Source organism: Oxyura jamaicensis, chromosome 1 (assembly GCF_011077185.1).
Source record: "Oxyura jamaicensis isolate SHBP4307 breed ruddy duck chromosome 1, BPBGC_Ojam_1.0, whole genome shotgun sequence".
NCBI lineage: Eukaryota > Metazoa > Chordata > Aves > Anseriformes > Anatidae > Oxyura > Oxyura jamaicensis.
The window spans coordinates 97500313-97518991 of record NC_048893.1 but is presented as its reverse complement, the minus strand read 5'-3'; the positions used below and the strand labels follow the sequence as shown (position 1 = coordinate 97518991).

The 18679-nt window shown below is 37.6% G+C and overlaps 1 long non-coding RNA gene across 2 annotated transcripts in view; it reads right to left on the bottom strand.

The window, feature by feature from the left end:
- Window positions 1–11898, bottom strand: part of LOC118160546 — a 165034-nt gene extending 153136 nt beyond the window's left edge. For both annotated transcript variants that reach the window (XR_004747558.1, XR_004747559.1), the window contains exon 1: window positions 11710–11898. This is a non-coding gene — a long non-coding RNA (uncharacterized LOC118160546). The remainder of the gene's footprint in view (window positions 1–11709) is intronic.
- Between the last annotated feature and the right edge of the window lie 6781 nt (window positions 11899–18679).

Sequence of the window (18679 nt, the reverse complement as noted above, 5' to 3'; positions counted from 1 at the left end):
AGTAAATTTTTAGTTCAAAGATTTTTGTTATAGTATACTTGGGAAAGACACTAGGGGTTAGTCATCCCCAAAAGTGCTTAATTACTGTTGCATCTGGTTTCACTAGAGAGTCAGTAATGAACTCTGTATTTACAACATGTACATGTTTGATACAGCACGGAGGTTACTCAGGGTAAAGGCTGAAAGCTCTAAGCCCAATGTAAGATATTTTACACTGAAACACGCCAGCAAGTAGTGGAGAATGGAAGGGAGAAAAATAAGTCTCCTTATGGAGGGAGGTTAGATAATATTTATGTGCAGAAGACATCATTAGGTCTGAAAAGCTGTATCTCTCAAGAAATGGAATCACACGTGTTTAAAAAAAAAAAAAATTAGCTGGCCCATCTCCAGGATAAGGCTGTGGTAGAATGAGCTTTAGAGAGAAATTTATCCTCCAAAGGCCAGACAGACTCAATCTAGATGTAATGGATCATAAGAGGTACACCAAACTGTGCATCTCTCAAACAGATAGAGCTTACCACACAGGGAATACTGAAAGAGGATCTCAGAAAGCTTGTCAGGCTATCTAGCTGATTTTCCATAGATAATGAGAGAAATCCAATTTGATTTTAATCTAAAAGGAGAAAATTAATCGTTTTCTTTCATTTCTTTGCCTGTGCTTTTTGTTAAGACTTGTAACACTACTCTGTTTCACACACATCAAGCAGATGTTCTATTTGAATTTTACCTTAACTTGGTTCAATACTTATTTGACAAAAAAAAAAAAAAAAAGACAGCTGCTTACAATAAGATGTACATCCCCCTCAGTGTGACAGCCCAGGGCAGATCACACAAACAAGTACCACCAACACATCCTGCATCGTACCCAAACCGTGAAGGCTCTGCCGGTGATTGGCTATGTGTGCCCCATTTTAGTACGCAGACTAGATGAAAAGTTGGCATCATCAGGGAAAGAGGGGCAGCAGCCTCACTGGAAAAGTGACCTGAAGTGCACGTGCTGTATAAGTTGAATGCAGATTTGCCGTCCCTTCTGGGCTGCAAGTTAGCCAAACTAGACAGAACCTCAGACCAGTTTGTCATGTGTGGCTTTACAGTTCACTACTTAAAGGAGACTGGACACAGGAAAGAATCCTGATTGTGAATGGAAAATAAAACTTTCTAAATAAAAGTATTGTTTGTGGAATTACTAGAAGGATACCATTGTGAAAACTGGTAGTTTACTTTGACATTAGTTATAACTTTGAAAATTAGGGCAAACAGGTATTTCCAAGATCCAGCATAATAGAATTGTGACTTTCTGTGTCTGTGTAAGTTCATGTCCCCCTCCTCTCAGTGAAGGACTATTGTATTTCTTAATTTTCTCTTATATCTTTCAGCCTTACTAAAGGTGGTTAAGAGGATGCAGAACAAAATGTTATCATCTCATAGATAAGTAGCTGCTTTACAACAAGAGATCTTTAAAAGAGCCTAAAATACTCCAATTTTTCTACTGGAAAGGATATAAGATACTAACATTCATCTGAGCAGATAAAAATAGGGAAGAACAAATAGGAGTTACTTTCAATCAGATGGGTGTATTACTTATTTAAGAATACTAATGTTAAGCTCGATACCCTGCAAAAATAAGTATGAATATATTGCAAGAAATCAACTTATTATTCAGTTCCAGAGAACTTCATATTATATTTTCATGTGATCTTCCTACTTGGACTCTTTCTATTGACTAAGCATTCACATAAATAAGCCTGTAGAACTGGCTTTTAGAGGCAGAATCTTTACTCCAGTAAAATTCTTAGACAGGAGAACATCTCAGGCCACAAAGCAAAGGATTTATATATATATATTTAGATTTCAGTACAGGTATCTAGGAAATAAAACTAGATAAGCCTTAGAAAAACTATGCAAGGAATAAAGAACATTTGGATAAAGCACTCAAAATCCCATTACATTAACATATGCCTTCCTAGTGTCATACCTAGCATCAATATAAATTGAATATCATACTAGATATGAGTTTTATCAAGTGTATGTATGGGGGAAGCTCTTATAAATTAGTAGTACAGTAGTTCTGGCAATGGATGGCCTTTGAACTAAAAGGATAATAAACTTCATATGTTAATAAAGCAACAGAAGCCCTCAGGAAGGAAGGTTTCCATTTACTATATTTGTGTTCTCAGTATACAAAGAAATACAGTAGGAGTAAGCTGCAGATGAATTTAGACATATTGGTTTCCCTGGAGAAAAACTGGAATTAAATTCAGGCTAAAGATAGTGAAAACAGAAATAAGATTCCATTTATAAGGAAGGTAAGCAGAAGATCCATAACTCAAAGACTTCTCTGACCCCATTGCCCTATAGAAACTAAAGAAGCAGAAAATCCCTTCCTCCCCTAGACATTCAATTCTTCTACTATTTCCCCTCCACATTTTGTGATGTAACTCACAAAACCCAGTCAGCTCCCCAGTTCTTACAGAAAAAGTTGTTGCATCCCACCCAAACAAAACTCAAGTTCCAGCAGTTAATGTCACTTACAACCAAGTACTTTGAGAAAGAAACTGGTAGCGAATGGGAGAGGAGATTTGACCAGGCGCTTTTAGTCATTGGGATGTTATCATTTCTTATATCCTGCTCTCAAAAATCGCACCATACAAAAACTACAATCTGTAGTACCCTCTAAATGCAAGGAAGTAACATAACCACATTCCCATGTTTAATTCAGGAAGCTCTTATGCATCCATCAGCAAGGAGACCCGACCCTAGCAGCTACCAGAACCCCATATGCTTCAGCCTCACCCTACGCTTTTATATTTTCAGACCCACAAAGAGTTATCTGCCAATAGCTGCTACCACTAAACTCAATGGAAGGCATGTATGGAACTAACAAACTCCAGTGATCTATCCAATTCTGATAATTTTAAATCTTTTATATATACACACATAAAGTTCAGGCAGCATTTCTAGATGATACTTCCATTTCATTTGAAGAAATGATATAACCATTCAAATTAAGCAGAAAAAAAAATATTTCTATGTTTCAACATATATGGAAAATCCATTCCAAATTAGGCCTTCCCAAACTCAGTAATCTGGAACAATTTATACACTTGTCCTCTTCTTTACATTTAGTTATCCTGAAAAAAATAAAATAAAAAAGAACTTGAAGTTGAAACGTTTAATCTTCTGGAAGATTAAACTTCATGATTCTACAACAAGCTAGACAGATTTATACTGAAGTTTATGAACAACCCTCCTTATTTTAGTGCTACACAAAAGTTTCACATATTTGAAACAGTTGTTATAGCCTCCTTTGTTGTTCTTATCTGTCGTCTGCTTTGAGCCAATTAATAGCCTGAGTCACTTTTTAAAGCCACAACTATCATTAAATGCAAAATAAGCCTGATTTGTTTGGTTTCGTGTTTCCCTCCGCTCACACTCACCCACTGTTGATATTTACTTATATTTTTTTTTTAGGCAAAAGCAGCCACATAATGAGAGCTATTCTAATGTTACTTTCTTAAGACCTGTAAATGTTTTTGATTATGTGAAATTTTCAGTTTATATTTTGGGGCTTTTGTTTGTTTAAAAACCAAACAGACAAAAACAGTGGCAAATGTATTACCTTTCCTTTTTATATGAATCTGTAACATTCCAATGCTTTGAAAAGACATCCTGCAAAAACAGGTAGGTTATATGAAAGTTTGTCACTGTCATTGTGTCAGCTAGATTCTTCAATCTGCTATCAAATTCCCATCCTGTTGTATGCTGTCAAGGCTGGATTAAAGGGCATGCTTAGGAAGCTGTCTGCTAAATTTTAAAGACCAGAAATAATAGCAAAGTAGTAAATAGATGAGCAATAGAGAGGAGAGATGGAACATCCATAAAAGATTTATTTCTACTACAATGAATTGCAAAAACACAAGTCATCATCTGGTTAGTGTTGAATAGAAGATGGAGTTTAGGACTACAACTAACTGCAAATATCGGAATACCACAGATGAAAACATTTCAGTAAACCAAGAAAACACATTTTGGGACCTTATGCTGTAGATAATTTTTAGCAATTTTGCTTCAGTCAGAAGAAGTGCTTTGTTTACAAATATTTAGTAGGTCACATATGAAGTGTTCTTTGGAAAATCCTGTGTATAACATTAATAATAAGCTAAGCATTTGTCCTAATCTAATTCCAAATAAGCACACAAAAAGACAACATAATCCTTCAGAAGTAACCTTTGATTAAACACAAGTACGCACAGTAGAAAAGGAGTATCTTCTCAGCTCATTTTCCATGCCTAAGGCTATTATTTAGCAGTTTTTCATTTAATTTGGTTGTTCAGACTCCAACATGCATACAATTTTAAGCTCTTGTTTATAGAAGTATACCAAGGAGCAGCACGCCTACTTCAGCATAAGAACAGTACAGCAAGGAGAAAATTGTACCTTGAAAGCCTTAGATGTCAAAAGCAGTTCCTAATACAGAATCAGAGTCATCTAGGTTGGAAGACACCTCCAAGAGCACCTAGTCCAGCCTCTGACCTAACACTAACAAGTCCTTCACTAAACCATATCCCTAAGCTCTACATCTAAACATCTTCTAAAGACCTCCAGGGATGGTGACTCAACCACTTCCTGGGCAGCCTATTCCAGTGACTAACAACCTTTTCAATATACTTCTTCTTGAAGTACTACTGCAGGTATTTACCTCTGCTGTCTCCACAGCTGGCTGTATGCACTATTGTGAATGATGGAATTAACCATGTTTAACAATAACATAGTGTGTAACAACCACACAGAGGCCAAAGTTGGGAAAAAAAATCAGTGACTTTTTTCAAACAAGAAACACAGTTTCCTAATGACTAACTGTTGTGGTTTAACCCAGCCAGCAGCTAAACACCACACAGCCGTTCACTCACCCTCCCCCTTCCCTCTCTGGGATGGGGGAGAGAAATGTGAAACTGAAGCCTGTGGGTTGAGATAAAGACAGTTTATTAAGACAGGAAATAATAATAATAATAATAGTGTGTATGAAACGAGTGATGCACAATGCAATTGCTCACCACCTGCTGACCGATGCCCAGCCTATTCCCGAGCAGCCAGCCCCCCACCCTGGCTAGCCACCCCTATATATTGTTCAGCATGACGTCAGATGGTATGGAATACCCCTTTGGCCAGTTGGGGTCAGCTGTCCTGGGTCTGTCCCCTCCCAGTTCCTGCTGCACCCCCAGCCTGCCCCGTCAGGACAGAGCGAGGAGCTGAAGAGTCCTTGGCTTAGTGTAAGCAGTGCTCTGCAACAATTAAACCATCAGCATGTTATCAGCACTCTTCTCAGCCTAATTAGAAATATAGCACCCTTCCAGCTACTAGGAGGAAAATTAACTCTGTCCTAACTGAAACCAGGACACTAACCATACAACAATAGCTAAAGTCCAAGTAGAATAACCTAAAAGGAAAGCAAGGATGATAACAAAATTGATATTTTTAATGTCCATAGAAGAAATTCAGATAAATGTGCAGAGTTCTGCCTTCTCCACTTCTATTTACTTTTAACCATTATACCAATACAGCTACAGACATACAATTCTCTATGAAAAATGACAGAGACTCAAAAAAATCTCAGGTTTCCCTTCCATTGCTGCTGAAGCTGGAGTACACACATACCTTACATGTCAGCATATGAAAGAGATCAGCCTACCTCCTAAAAATCTGTTGATATAGGTGGCATGCAGTGAAAGTTAATTAAAGGATCCTGTCCACTAAGTGAATCCCATGCTATGTTTGACAGACTATAATCACCAGTACAGAGATGGACTTCCAGAATTTTATTCTACTACTAATAGTAATCTGTGGCTTCAAAAGCAAAAGTACTAAAAATATTCAATAAATTAACTTAAAGAGATGAAACATTAACTGTGAACTCACTGGCTTTTCTCAGTTAATGTCAAAACCTCAAAGCTATTGAAACATTGTTTTTTGCATTTAATATTTACAATGCTGTGATAGCAGCAATGAGATAATTATGGCACTTCTGCTACCAAGGCCATGACTCACAGAAGTCAAACTTCAGGTCATTATTTCTGTCATTCCCCTAGATGGGTGAGGAGAGGAAAATGGAAGAGGAGCAAAAATGTAAGCTTTAACTTTCAGATGCTGTCCACAGAAGCAGAGTATCCCTTTCCAACACACAGCACTTTACATCTTATACAACTCAATTACCATGGAGAGTTTCTATATTTTTTTTCCTCCCCTCACCTTTTGAAGATCTGTTCAAGAGACCTATATAATATGCAAGGAAAGTGCATGGGAGGGGCACTGTCAAGATGCCAATTTGGGAAACATCCCAGTGAATGAGCCTGTGATACTTTACACCCCATGAAAAGTGATTAGTTTCTTGGTGGTGATAAGGCATCATGGTGCATGGTGTAACTTTGCATATGGGGAGCCTAGACATGTCATGCCAAATTACCACGCATTTCTACGGGGCATCTATGCTACTTGCATTGCTATATGGAAACCCACTTTCTGTAACATCATCCATGTCTTTCACAGAGACATGAGAAATTCAGCCTGTAACCTGAGAACTCCCTAAATAAAAACATTTATTGGTCCATGCTATGGAATCTCTTAAAATATCATTTTTTTGCTAAAGATGAATCAAATATACTGGGAGCGTAGTACATTAAGCAGGTATTTCTGTTGGTTTCACAATTTTCCAAAGAAAATTTAGTCTACATACAAATTTTACAACAATCTGAAGTAATTTATTTTTCAGAAAGCATAATGAGAAGTTGAATTGAAATATAATCTTCCCTTTTATACTTTGAGTGATGTCTGAGAACCTAAACAGAAAATTTAGTTTACTACTTGTAAATGAATGATAAATTCTCTCTCCTCTTCTCAATTGCTATACTGGCAAATATAAGGAAGAATAGTTTTATATATATTTATTTTTATAATAAAAAAGTAAGGAAGAATTAACTCCTCCACAATGCATGAGGAAATTACTCAGTACTATTTGGTGCTGGTAAAGCCCCAAAAGCCACTGTTGCATTTTGGGGTAATGCAATTCAAGAAAGATGTGGAGCAATTGGGATTGCAAGGAGAGGGAATTTTAAGAATAACAAGCAAGCGTGATCATGGTTGAAAGGGAATAATATAATTTGGTTTAACAAAGACTGAGGGAAGAGTGATAACAGCTTTTCGATCTTTTACAAGTTAAAATATTAAGTAGGAAGTGAATATATGCTTCTTCATATCCAGTGAAGATAAGGGAAGCAGCAGTGGGTTTAAGAGCAGCAAGAGACTTAGGTGAAGCACATAGTACTACAGATGACTAAATGCTGAAAAAGATTGCCTGGGAAGCTGCAGAATTTCCATTATTAGGAACAAACTAGATAAATATTTATCAGGAATAACATAGGAACATTTGATTCTGCCTTAGGGCAGAAGGCAAAACATTACCTCTTTTCCAAGTTTATTTTACAGGATTTTTATAAGGATTCTTTCTAGTTAGCCTTCTCAGACAAGAGAAGGCACACAACAAGTCTTTATTGTTATTCAGATTAGAAGCTAGCAATTGACTCAGGCTACACCATGCTGAGATGCAAGAAGTTTACTGGTAACAGTCATTATTTGTGTAAGATACTTTGAGAGTTCTTCAGAAGGACAGAATTGCTTGAATTTATGGAAAGAATTGACCAACTGCATACGAGGACTTGCTGCACAACTATCACTTTAAGTTTTTACTCAAATCGCTTACGGCCCATTTCAGGCCACTAATCTTATTCCTAACGTAATTTAGTTCAAACCACCTTTATGTTAGTAGTCTATGTGCCATGTGTTTAAATGGGTATGACTGTTAGCATTGCTGAGTTTGTTCAGTTATATAAATATGTTGCTGTTGAACATGACAAAATGACGTTGTGACACACTGAATCAGAGAGTGCAACTAAAGCTCTCTTAACCTCTCTTTAAAGGCCTTTAGACTCCTCGGACTATCTTCACATAGATATTCTACACAGACAGGTTTTGAAGTAGTTGCTGATCTTCTATCTTCACAGCAATTCATTGCTTGGAACCGGATTATGTGGAATACAAAAGTTTTCTTTCGAGCTACTACAAAAGAGAAAGATAAACCCTCCCAAAGAAATTGGAATCATCACAGGTCTCACTGTCCTCTGAGCAAGAACTTCATCTCACTTCGTAACCAAGTAAATAGGGATATATATATTAAAACTAACTTGAAATATCTTTGGAGCAACATTTTACATCCTTTTTAGCTGTGAAGAGAACAGCAAAAGTAAATGGATCCCAGATATTTGTGCTATTTCTTGCATTGCTGGAAAAAGCTTAGATAGTAGCTAGTCAGGTTGGAGAATAAGTAACTTTTGAAAACTCTGGCCATAATTTTCAGTTCCATTAGGTGTTGTTGAATAGATTCAAAAATGATTAATCAGTCCTCATACATGCTAAAATTCTAAACTCCCAGAAAACCTTATTAAGGTTTGAAAACCTTATTAAGGTTTTCATTAATACTGCTACCTCTGAAAAGGAACCTCACCACAAAGTGAATACATATGTCAAGAAAGAAGAACACACGAAAGGCTTCAGCTCTTTAACCTTTGACTGAACAAATGCTTGTTTGGATCTTGAATCTCAAACAGGTAGATGGGATAAGCAACAGCTCCCAGTTTACTGGATGTTTTTAATTATATGTTTCAAGTTCACAATGGAAGCCAACAAACTGGAACAAGTTACAAGTACATCTACTCAAAAGATGTGTAGAGTATCTATACCTGCAGACCACCAAGGATACCCTTAGATTTTACATGGAATAATCTTATCTGTAGAGGTAGTTACATTAGCTAGAAGAAACCACTTCCCTGTGGTATAATTTAGCTTAGACAGTACATTACATTACTGTGGCAGTAATTCTGCCAGCACCCAAAATGCTTCACCTAAACTACTGATCTAGCTTGAGCATTTCTACACAGTCCTATTTCGTGCCATGTAAATGCATCTTGAATAAGCATGATGCATGTAACCTAGCAACGGGAAAGACAAGGGAGAATTCTGCTCTTTAGAGCAGAAATGGTAGGAAGATAAAAAAAACTAAGATTTACATCCAACTCCACCAACTCACAGAAGACAAAAGGACAGCAAAGGAAAAAGAAATGCAAGCACAGTTCTTATGAATAAGTCCCAAAAGTTTCACCAGTGTTTAGAAGATAGGTCTTAACTATCAGAAGTGAAACAGCCTTTCAGTAAGAACAGAGAGAACCAGAGAACATTGTCAGTAATTTTAGAAGACTCCAAATGAGTTGGTTTAAGAAGCTGAATAGCAGTATAAGTTTTTGTACACTGACTGCACATCAACTGAAGCCTTACTTGTAGAAGCCAAGCAGTGATAGGCTGGCCACATGGTTATAATAGGTAAAGTGTAAACGCAAAAGTAGTTCCTGTTGACTGTGAGAATATGAAGACAGGAAGGAACTGAAATATATCACCCACAAATCAAGATGCACACAAAAAGCCACACCACTCCACTGAATAAAACAACTAATGTGAGAGAAGATGCTTTTAAAAAGAAAAGTGTCATTCACATTAAAAGTTTTTTTGATAGGTCTTTGCTGTCCTGGAACATGATACCTTGCCCTACCCCCCCATCAACTTTTGGGCACAATACTGCGTATACAAGTTAGTTTTGTTTTCACAGAACTGTTGAGGTCTTCTGATCCATCTCCCCCTGCTCAAGCAGGGCCACCTACAGCAGGATGCCCTAGACATGGCTGGAAGGCTTTTCACTACCTCCAAGAAGGGAGACACCACAGCCTCTCTGGGCAGCCTGTGCTAGTAAACATATGCCAGTTATTCTCACAGTGATGTAAGTGATGTGTTTCAGCTTGCCTCTCATCCAGCACTGAGCACCACTGAAAGGAGCCTTACTCTGCCCTCTTTGCTCTCTCCCTTCAACTATTTATACCTTGAAGAGACAACCTCTCCCCCAAGCTTTCTCTTCTCCAGGCTGAGCAGTCCCAGCTCTCTCAGCCTTTCTGCCTAGGAGAGATGCTCCAGCCCCTCCACTATTTTTCTAGCCCTTCACTGGACTGTCTCCATAGCATCCATATCGCTCTTGTACCAAGGAACCTAGAACTGGACCCAGCACTCCAGGTGTGGCCTCACCGCTGCTGATTGAGGGAGGTGATTGTTTGCCTCTAATCAGCTGGCAACACTTTTCATAATGCAGCTCAGGAGGTGCTGATAGCCACTCCTCAATATCTCAGTAGCAGTTTTGAGCCCCCTCTACTAACTTCATATACAATATGGATTATGAGCCTTACAAGGCAATTGAAGCTTCAGAATAGATAGGAAGCAATCACCCTGTAAATGGATCAGATTGTATATTTTTTCTACTATATATACTGTATATATTTTATATACATATTTTCTACTATATATACACTGTATACATATACTGTATAATATACTGTATATATTTTCTACTAGCTCTAAATAGAGCTGATTAGCTTGAGCTAGTCTACTTGAGTTTTATTCTTGCTCTTGCCCTTCCCACCCACCCCTTTCATGAGCCAATGGTTTATCTCTGGTTCATCTGTTTATCTCCATAAACAAACATGAGAACTTCACAGTTTTGTGTCACCAGTACAAACAAACAAAAAAAAGCCACCCAAAATAGTATAAGACATTTGATATCCCTCTACACATTGAGCTTTATACTAGCAAAGATCATAGTCTTCCTTGGTGGTGATCACATTTTCAGAGAATTCACTAATTTTAATAGGAGCCCAGGGTGCTTACTACATTGCAGGATACAGACAAACAAAGTGTCACCGCTGAGTTTTCCTATCTTTATTTTCACTATTTTAACTGATGCTTATGACAGTTTTCACTTCAGCAAAGTCAGACAATTTAAGAAAAAGCAAAACGTTGCTAGTAAAATGGAGGTACTCCTTCTTCCCCAGAGAAGTCTCCCTCCAACTCCCACATATGGAAGTTGGGGCACTGCAAACTAACAGACGAATTTTACAAGGATAGATTATTGCCAGTTTCTGAAGAATAATTAAGTTCAACAAAGAGCTGTCAATATCATTTGTCATCAGTTGTCACTTTGTATCATGTCTAAAGCATACAGGTGCACATAACAACAGCCACAAAACACCAGGACAGAAAGCACTGTTCAGCTAGAAGGCAGAGCTGGTAAGTCTTCAATGCTCAACAGGACTCAAGTCACCTTTTTACCTTAAAAACAGTTGTGAACACCTCAGTCACTCCTAGAAATCAGTCCTCAGTCAGTAGCCAAAAATCACAAGTATTTTCAAAACAAGAAACTACAACTCATTTCAAAGGGCACACATTCCCTGTTCACCTACCCACAGATCCAGAGTTTATAGCTTTTCTTAAGGCATTAGAAGACCGTTAAGTGAAAGATAAAGACACATGAAAGGAGTAATTGTCCTTCTCCCCCTCAAGGGAGCTTATGGGCTCACAGTAAACCTGGGCAACAACATGATAGCATTTACAAACCTGAGTTCACACCCCAAGTTTTGGACAGGTTATCCCACCTCCTAGATGGACTGCTTCAAGTAACAAACTTGCAGATAGACAGAATTCAGACCAACAATCCTTTCAAAAATGCATTTTGAAGACAACAAGCATTAGCTTTACATTATATCACGTTAGCTTATTAACACTTACATCAAGAAGATGAATTAATGCTGCAAGCCTCCAGAAGCAGAAGCCAGTTTACTTTGACCCCAGCAAGAACACCAAGCACAGAAATGAAGTTCTTGCTCTGTAGCCCTTCCTCATTACCCAACTCCAGATGAGTGGAGCCAGGGTCATCAGTGGGGAAAGCTGCCTGCAGAAATACTTCACCCTTCCCTTGAGCTGTAACATGCACCCAGCCTGATTAATGCATCTGTGTCACAAACTTATGAGTTGTGTCTCCATTAGGACTGCATGGCCTGATAGGGAGCAGCTGTCCTGTCAAGGGCTGAGGAACATTCAGTGAAACGAGCAGAAGAAACTACACTGCAAAATAGGAAGATAGATGCAGGGATGCTATGAGAAGCAAAGAGTTTACTAAGGAAAGTTCTTGCATGTGAAAACTAAGAAGGGGGCTTTGAAATACCTGACCATTTAATAAAATGGCTTTAAGTAGTGCTGAAGAATGGCAATGTGGGTTTTTTTGGTTACATTCAAGCTTTCACAGCAGGAAGGATGGGTGCTAACAGAAAACAGCAGATAACTTTGGTGTGCAGGTGACGATCCAGGTGAGGTGAGAGCAGGTTTCAGCTTTTGGTGACAGGAGTGGTCTGTCTCCATGAAACTGTGAAAGTTCAGGAGCTTAGGTTTTTTGTGTTTTTATTTTTTTGTTTGTTTGTTTTTCCTTGGGCTGCTAGAGAGCCCTCTCCTAATAATTGTCATGGCAGACAGAATCTTAATAGTCTTTAAATCCTGCTGCTAGGTGCCCAAATCTCTTATACTTTTTTTTTTTTTTTTTTTTTTTTTTCACTGCAGAACATATCTGACCAAATTCTGATTGGGCCCAGATGCACAATCTGAATTGGAATTACTTTATTATGTATGATATTCATCTCATAATGAACCATTACTCACCATTTTATATTCTCATATTCCTATCAATGATCTAGAAACGAAAGGTTTATCTACATCATGTCCGTTTCATTTAGGATGTAGTTCTCAAGCTTTCATTTGCAGATCACTAGAGGCATAGAGAACATTTCCTCATTTTTTAAGGAAATCATTGGTCTGTGTATACTGAGGGTTTTTTTGAGAGTCATACTTCAGTAAAAACATATAGATGATTTCATGACAAGTTAAACTGAGCTCTCCATATTGTTTCTCTTTTCCTGTTCTTGGAACACCAGTTCCACATCTGTGGTTGGTAATTTTAGAGTGATTACTCAGTTGAGACCACATTTACAGACAGAAGCAAATAAAATAACTGAGGCTAAAGTTAAAACTAAAAACAGAGGCTTGCCCTGTAAGGTTTTCATCAAATAGGAAAGATTTATTAGTAGTTAATGTAAAGCCTCATGGTCAGGAAAATGAAAGCACATACACAGTAAGAGGCAAGGAACAAAGCAGCTTCATAATAAATGGAAATTAAAAGGGAATTATTTCCCTTTCCTTCAGTTTCAAAAATAAGTGAAGATTCTTCTGCCTGTTATGAAACCTGGAGGGGGAAAAAAAATCTACATAAAGTCTTGATGCCTTCATTATGATATTATCTATTCTAAGAACATCCTCAATTATCATTATGATCATCATTAGCATGTTTCATAGCATGTTCATTTGTTTTTCCTCCTTCTGGAATGTTAATCAATGATTAAATTTACTGTAAATCAGAAATATTTTTTTTCATTTTAAGTTTAATCATAAGTTTATAGTGTGTAATAAATGAAATATGAAAATACTGAGTCATTGTTTATACTGCTTTTCTCTTTCAATAACAATGTGAAAAGGCTTTGAGTTTATAGAACTACTACTTTGAGCATAACCTAGTTACTTCTAAATTTTACAATCTACTGTCTTTTATAAAATCTATACTTTCTGTGTAAAATGGAGATTATTCATTATTTCTACTTCCCTATTCAATAATACCTTTGCAAATTTAAGAACAGGTACATTAAAAAAATTGTTCCTGTAACCACACAAACAAGTTTAAAGACCACATGATTAAAGTGGGAGAGCTGGTCCTTGAACAGTTTCCCTGATGAAGGGTAAAGGAAAAAAAGCATTCAAAATCAACTTCATTAACAATGTAGTTTCAGTTACTCTTCTGGCTATGTTATTAAAAATACTTGGTAAGAGGATCAAGCTCTTCAATCTATATTCTTACATTTGAAATGTCAATACTTGTATGTAAATCAAACCTGGATTTCTTGATACGCAAATACTGTGAACACTCCTCAAAATCCAATAGAAATGCTGGGCTCTCTTCTGTCCTGGCATTTAGCTGGAACATGGACAAAGAAGACTTACATCCACCTTAAATAATATTGCCACATTTTAGGAAAATGTCAATGACTTATATATTAGTTTTGTGACAATAAGGTTGAGTTTATGGTCTTCAGGAGACCCCAGGTCACAGTTATTTGTGATTGGTTTTGAAAGTGGTGGGTTGACCTTGGCTTGCTGCAGATGCCCGACCAGTCAATCTCTCATTGCTCCTCCTCAATGGGATGCGGGGAGAACTTAAGATGGAAAAGCTCATGGGTCAAGATGATGATCACTTACCAGTTACTGACTTGGGCAAAACAGGCTCAACTTGGGACAATAAATAAATAAATAAATAAAGTGCTGCTGATTAAAAATAAAGTAGGATGGTGAGTAACAAAGGCAAAACCAAACCACCTTACCTTCAGTCCCCCTTCTTCCCAGGTTCAAGCTCATTCCTTCATCTCCAACTCTTCAACCTCCCCCAGGTCTGAGCAGCGCAGGGAGGATGGAGAATTGGGGCTGCAGTCACTTTGTAACAGTTCATCCCTGCTGCTCTCTTTCCTTACACTTCTCCTCAGCTCCAGTATGGGGTCCCTCCCACAGGATACTCCTTCACAAACTGCTCCAATGTGAGTCCCACAGGGTGCAGTCCATCAGGCCTGCTCCAGCATGGGCCGTGTTTTACTGTGTTGGCTCTCCACGAGATGCAGCTTTTGTCAGTGTAGCTCTACCTTCACCAGTGTGGGGTCCTCCACAGGCTGCAGCGTGTTTATCTGCTCCAACGTGATCCTCCAAGGTCCTGCCTCACTGGGGTCTTCCCCAAAGGTTGCAAAGGAACCTCTGCTCCATTGCCTGGAGCACCTCATCTGCCTACCCCTTCTCTGACTCTGTTTCTGCAGGGCTGTTTCTCTCACGTTTTTCTTTCTTCTCTCACTCACAGCTTCTATGCATCATTTTTCACCCTATATTAAACTCCTGAGGTGCCCCCAAAGTAGCTGTGAGGCCTGGCCATGTCCTGCAGTGGGGCCGTTGGAGCCAGCTGGGGCTGGCACAGGGCAGCCCCAGCCTCATGTCACACAATGGCCCCACTGCAGTACCTGGTGAAGTCAGCCCAATACAGAAAATATGGAAAAAACAAAAACAAAACAAAACAAAACAAAAAAACTGTTTTAGACAATTTCTATTCCACAGTCCTTGCATACACAAAATTCTGCAGTTCAGCTTTCAGATTTTTAATAAAATATTTGAATGTCACCAAATTAGATGTTTTCCTGGTGCTAAAAATAATTAAATAATTTTGCAACTGTATTTTTGCCTAGTTCGTTTTTGTCCAGGTTCATTTTGGTATAAAAGTACTTCCTTTATGCTACAGTCTGACTCTAAATTACAATGCAACTTCAGCTAAAAAAATTGGGAATCAATTCCTAAAACATTATATTGATCTCAAATAAATGATAGGCAAGTCACAACAGAACAACCTGGAATAACTGTGGAAAGAAAATAAGTGTTCATGGGCATATCAATAGAAAGCAAGCTCTGTTCTAGACTTCCTGGAGCATATGCAAATTCTTATTTCACAGGCCAGAATAATATGTGTAGGGAAAATGTATAGCATTCTGAGTCCAATTTTATAAATATGTGTGATGACCTTGTATCAAGTATCTAGCTCTCTTCAATAAAAAAGACATCACAAAATATAGACCTGAAAAAAATGCGTGTGAATATTCATTATCCAATATGATTTGGACCTGGCACTATGTTGAAAGACAGCCATACAGACTCCGCAAGACAATAAGCAAACAAAAGAGTTGGTCATTGAAGGTACCGATAGTATGATGAACAGATCAGATATTAACATTGAAAAGCCTTATACATTGGGTATGCACATCATTCCCAAAAGATAGAAGTGGCACTAAAATATTTTTCATGTACTATCCTCCTTATCATTTCCTGTGCTAGGAACATAAGATAAGTATGATTCCTGTAATCCATTTTTCTTACCTTTGAAAGGTTTGAAAATAACAGAATGAGATTAGAGAAGTCAATGTTTCCCTTTGTAAAAAGCTGATGGAGACAAAATCTTAGTCATTGTGTATAAATACTGTATTTGACCGGACCTGTACAAACCCTTTTGTTCCTCAGTAATGGAACAACACATACAAGGAAAGGTTTCCACAGCCAACTGGCTCATTTGTGTGATCTGCACTCTTCACGTAATGCAGAATGCATTTCTTCTTTCTTCAGTTCTTATCATCTGTCAGTGAGAAGAGAGCGAAAGACAGCCGTAGAGGCAGACATGACAATGTGCCCTGGCAGAGGAATGAGGGGGTACAATTAGGTAGGGCTCTGAGGCTGTTAGTAGAGGCAGCAAGGCAAATTAGTGGTGTGTGAAAAGATGATACATTATTTGTTACTGAATGGTGCTGCAATTATTTTCTCTCTCTTTATGGCAGGTCTTTTTGTGTGCTTGTATTTTTTTTTCTTCTTTAATTTGCCATAGTATTAATTGAGTGAAAGCTCTGTCAAAGTTACACCTAATAGGTCTGGTGCAGTTCTGTCTTATATTTCACAGAGAGAAATATCCTTGCATTCACAGTGCAGTACATGTGCAGTCTCTCTGATGTGTCCAGGATCAGTGTCCAAGTCTCTAGTACAGGATTAGGAGGTGCTGCCCCAACTGGACACTGCTGGGCTTACCACTGTCACATAGATTCTAGAGCTCACACACGGATGTGCTGCAGGTAGGAGACTGCACGTATTGCTCTTTTCCTATTCAGACAAAAATTGCAGGCAGAAAAATAAGAGAAACCCTGACATTTTGTTAGCTTTAAATTTATTAAAAAAATAAGGTAGAAAGGTAAGGAATGCATGTTGGTAGGTGATCTTTTTAGTGTTCAATATCTTGTGGCTTTTCCTGTGACAATGCAAATCACTAGGGAAATGCTTCCTTTTATTGCTAGCTCCATGTTTCAATATAAGCAATAATAAGCATCAGGGGGTAGCAGGAGAAAAAAGGTGGGAAGTAAATTTTTAAACATCTTTGGATGATAAATACAAGCCACTGCAAGGTGGCAAAGCTAATGGGTTCCACTTAACTTCAGATAGCTGAGTGAGCCTGCTGACTGATAGCCATTAGTGAGTCTAGGCTAATAATTGTTAGATTGGGAAAACCATCTGGTAAGCACCATAGAAGCAAAACAGAATGTCCTGAAGCACTTGCTGGAGCATATAGGCAATAGCAGGAAAGAGGCAAAACTATAGCTTGGGAAATAGATAGCATTTCAAACTAAATGAGTTAGACTGAATGATTCATTTCTATTTAAGCTTGTCTTGTGGAAGTATCGACACAGCCTTTCTTCAAGAAATTCTGTTTAAAGAAAGGGTAAACAAGGCTAGATTCTGTATCCTGTAATCATACTGAGAAATACTGTACTCAGTGAAGAGCTCATGAAATAAGGCAGGCAGTGGGAATCAGAACAGCAAACCTGATGTAATGAAAACTATGAAACTGACTACATCTCAGAACCATATCAGGAAGAATATAAAAGTATCAGACTATGTGTTATCAAACATTGTTAAAAAACAACAACAACAACAACAACAAAACTTAGTTTATAAGAAGCCCCATAATCTTCAATGGGTTACTCATTATGAGTAAGATACTATAATATGGTTTGTATTAATTCATTTTTACTGATATATTAAATATCAGTAAGATATTTAGTGGGTCTAAGATCCCACAATCAAACTGCACATATATATCTGTATTATCTATTTTCAGCATCTTTGTATTTCTTAAGAGATTATCACATGTAATGCTTCACAGTTCCAAAGACTCAAAGAATAAATCCCCTGGAAATGGAAGAAAATTAAAAAAAAAAAAAAAGGAAGAAAAAAAAATTATTGTTCGTAGATTTTGCTTGTTTGTTTTTGGTTTTTGGTTTAGTTTTTGTTTTGTGATGAGAGCTTTCAAGGAATGGAGGTAATAGTCTCAAAATGATGCTGGCACCCAGGCCAAAGCTGACAAGGGAAAATATTTCTGGAAGGGTAGGGAAAAGTAGGGAAAGTAGGGAAAAAATATTGTGTCTATTAAGTCTGTGGGTTTCTCAGTACACAAATCTACTTAACTATAATCAATTATAAAATGTTTTATGCATTCTTTTATCAGTGAAATCATACATATCTGATGTGAATTAAAACATATTAGATGATTTTTTGTCTTTTATGTATGGATGAACTCCCTTTCATATCTGCCATGCACTACAACAAGCAAAATCTCTTTCTGGAAAAAAATGACCATACCATATAAATGGAAGTAATAATTTACTGCTATTCCAATTAACATTTTAAGTCTAATAGTTCAAGTAATCTCAATAATGCAGGAAAAAAAAAATAAAAAAAAAATGCCCTCATGGTTTTGGTGGTGGTGTTTTGTTTTCTTTGTTTTTGAATACAATTAAAATGGTCATGTGAAAATTCCTCTTATCTACTTTTTTTTTTTTTTTTTTTTTTTTTTTTTCTAGTGCTAGACTCACTTTTCTGTCTTTCCTCTGGGTCCTAACCTTCAGTCTTCCTCAGTGAGCCAGGGGAAGGAAGGGATGTAGAGCAATGTCGCAGTAGTGTGGTGAGGTCCTTCCTGGGAGAAATATGTCCATCGTAATAATTTCCTTTTTTTCAGTCATGGATCCACTTGCGATTG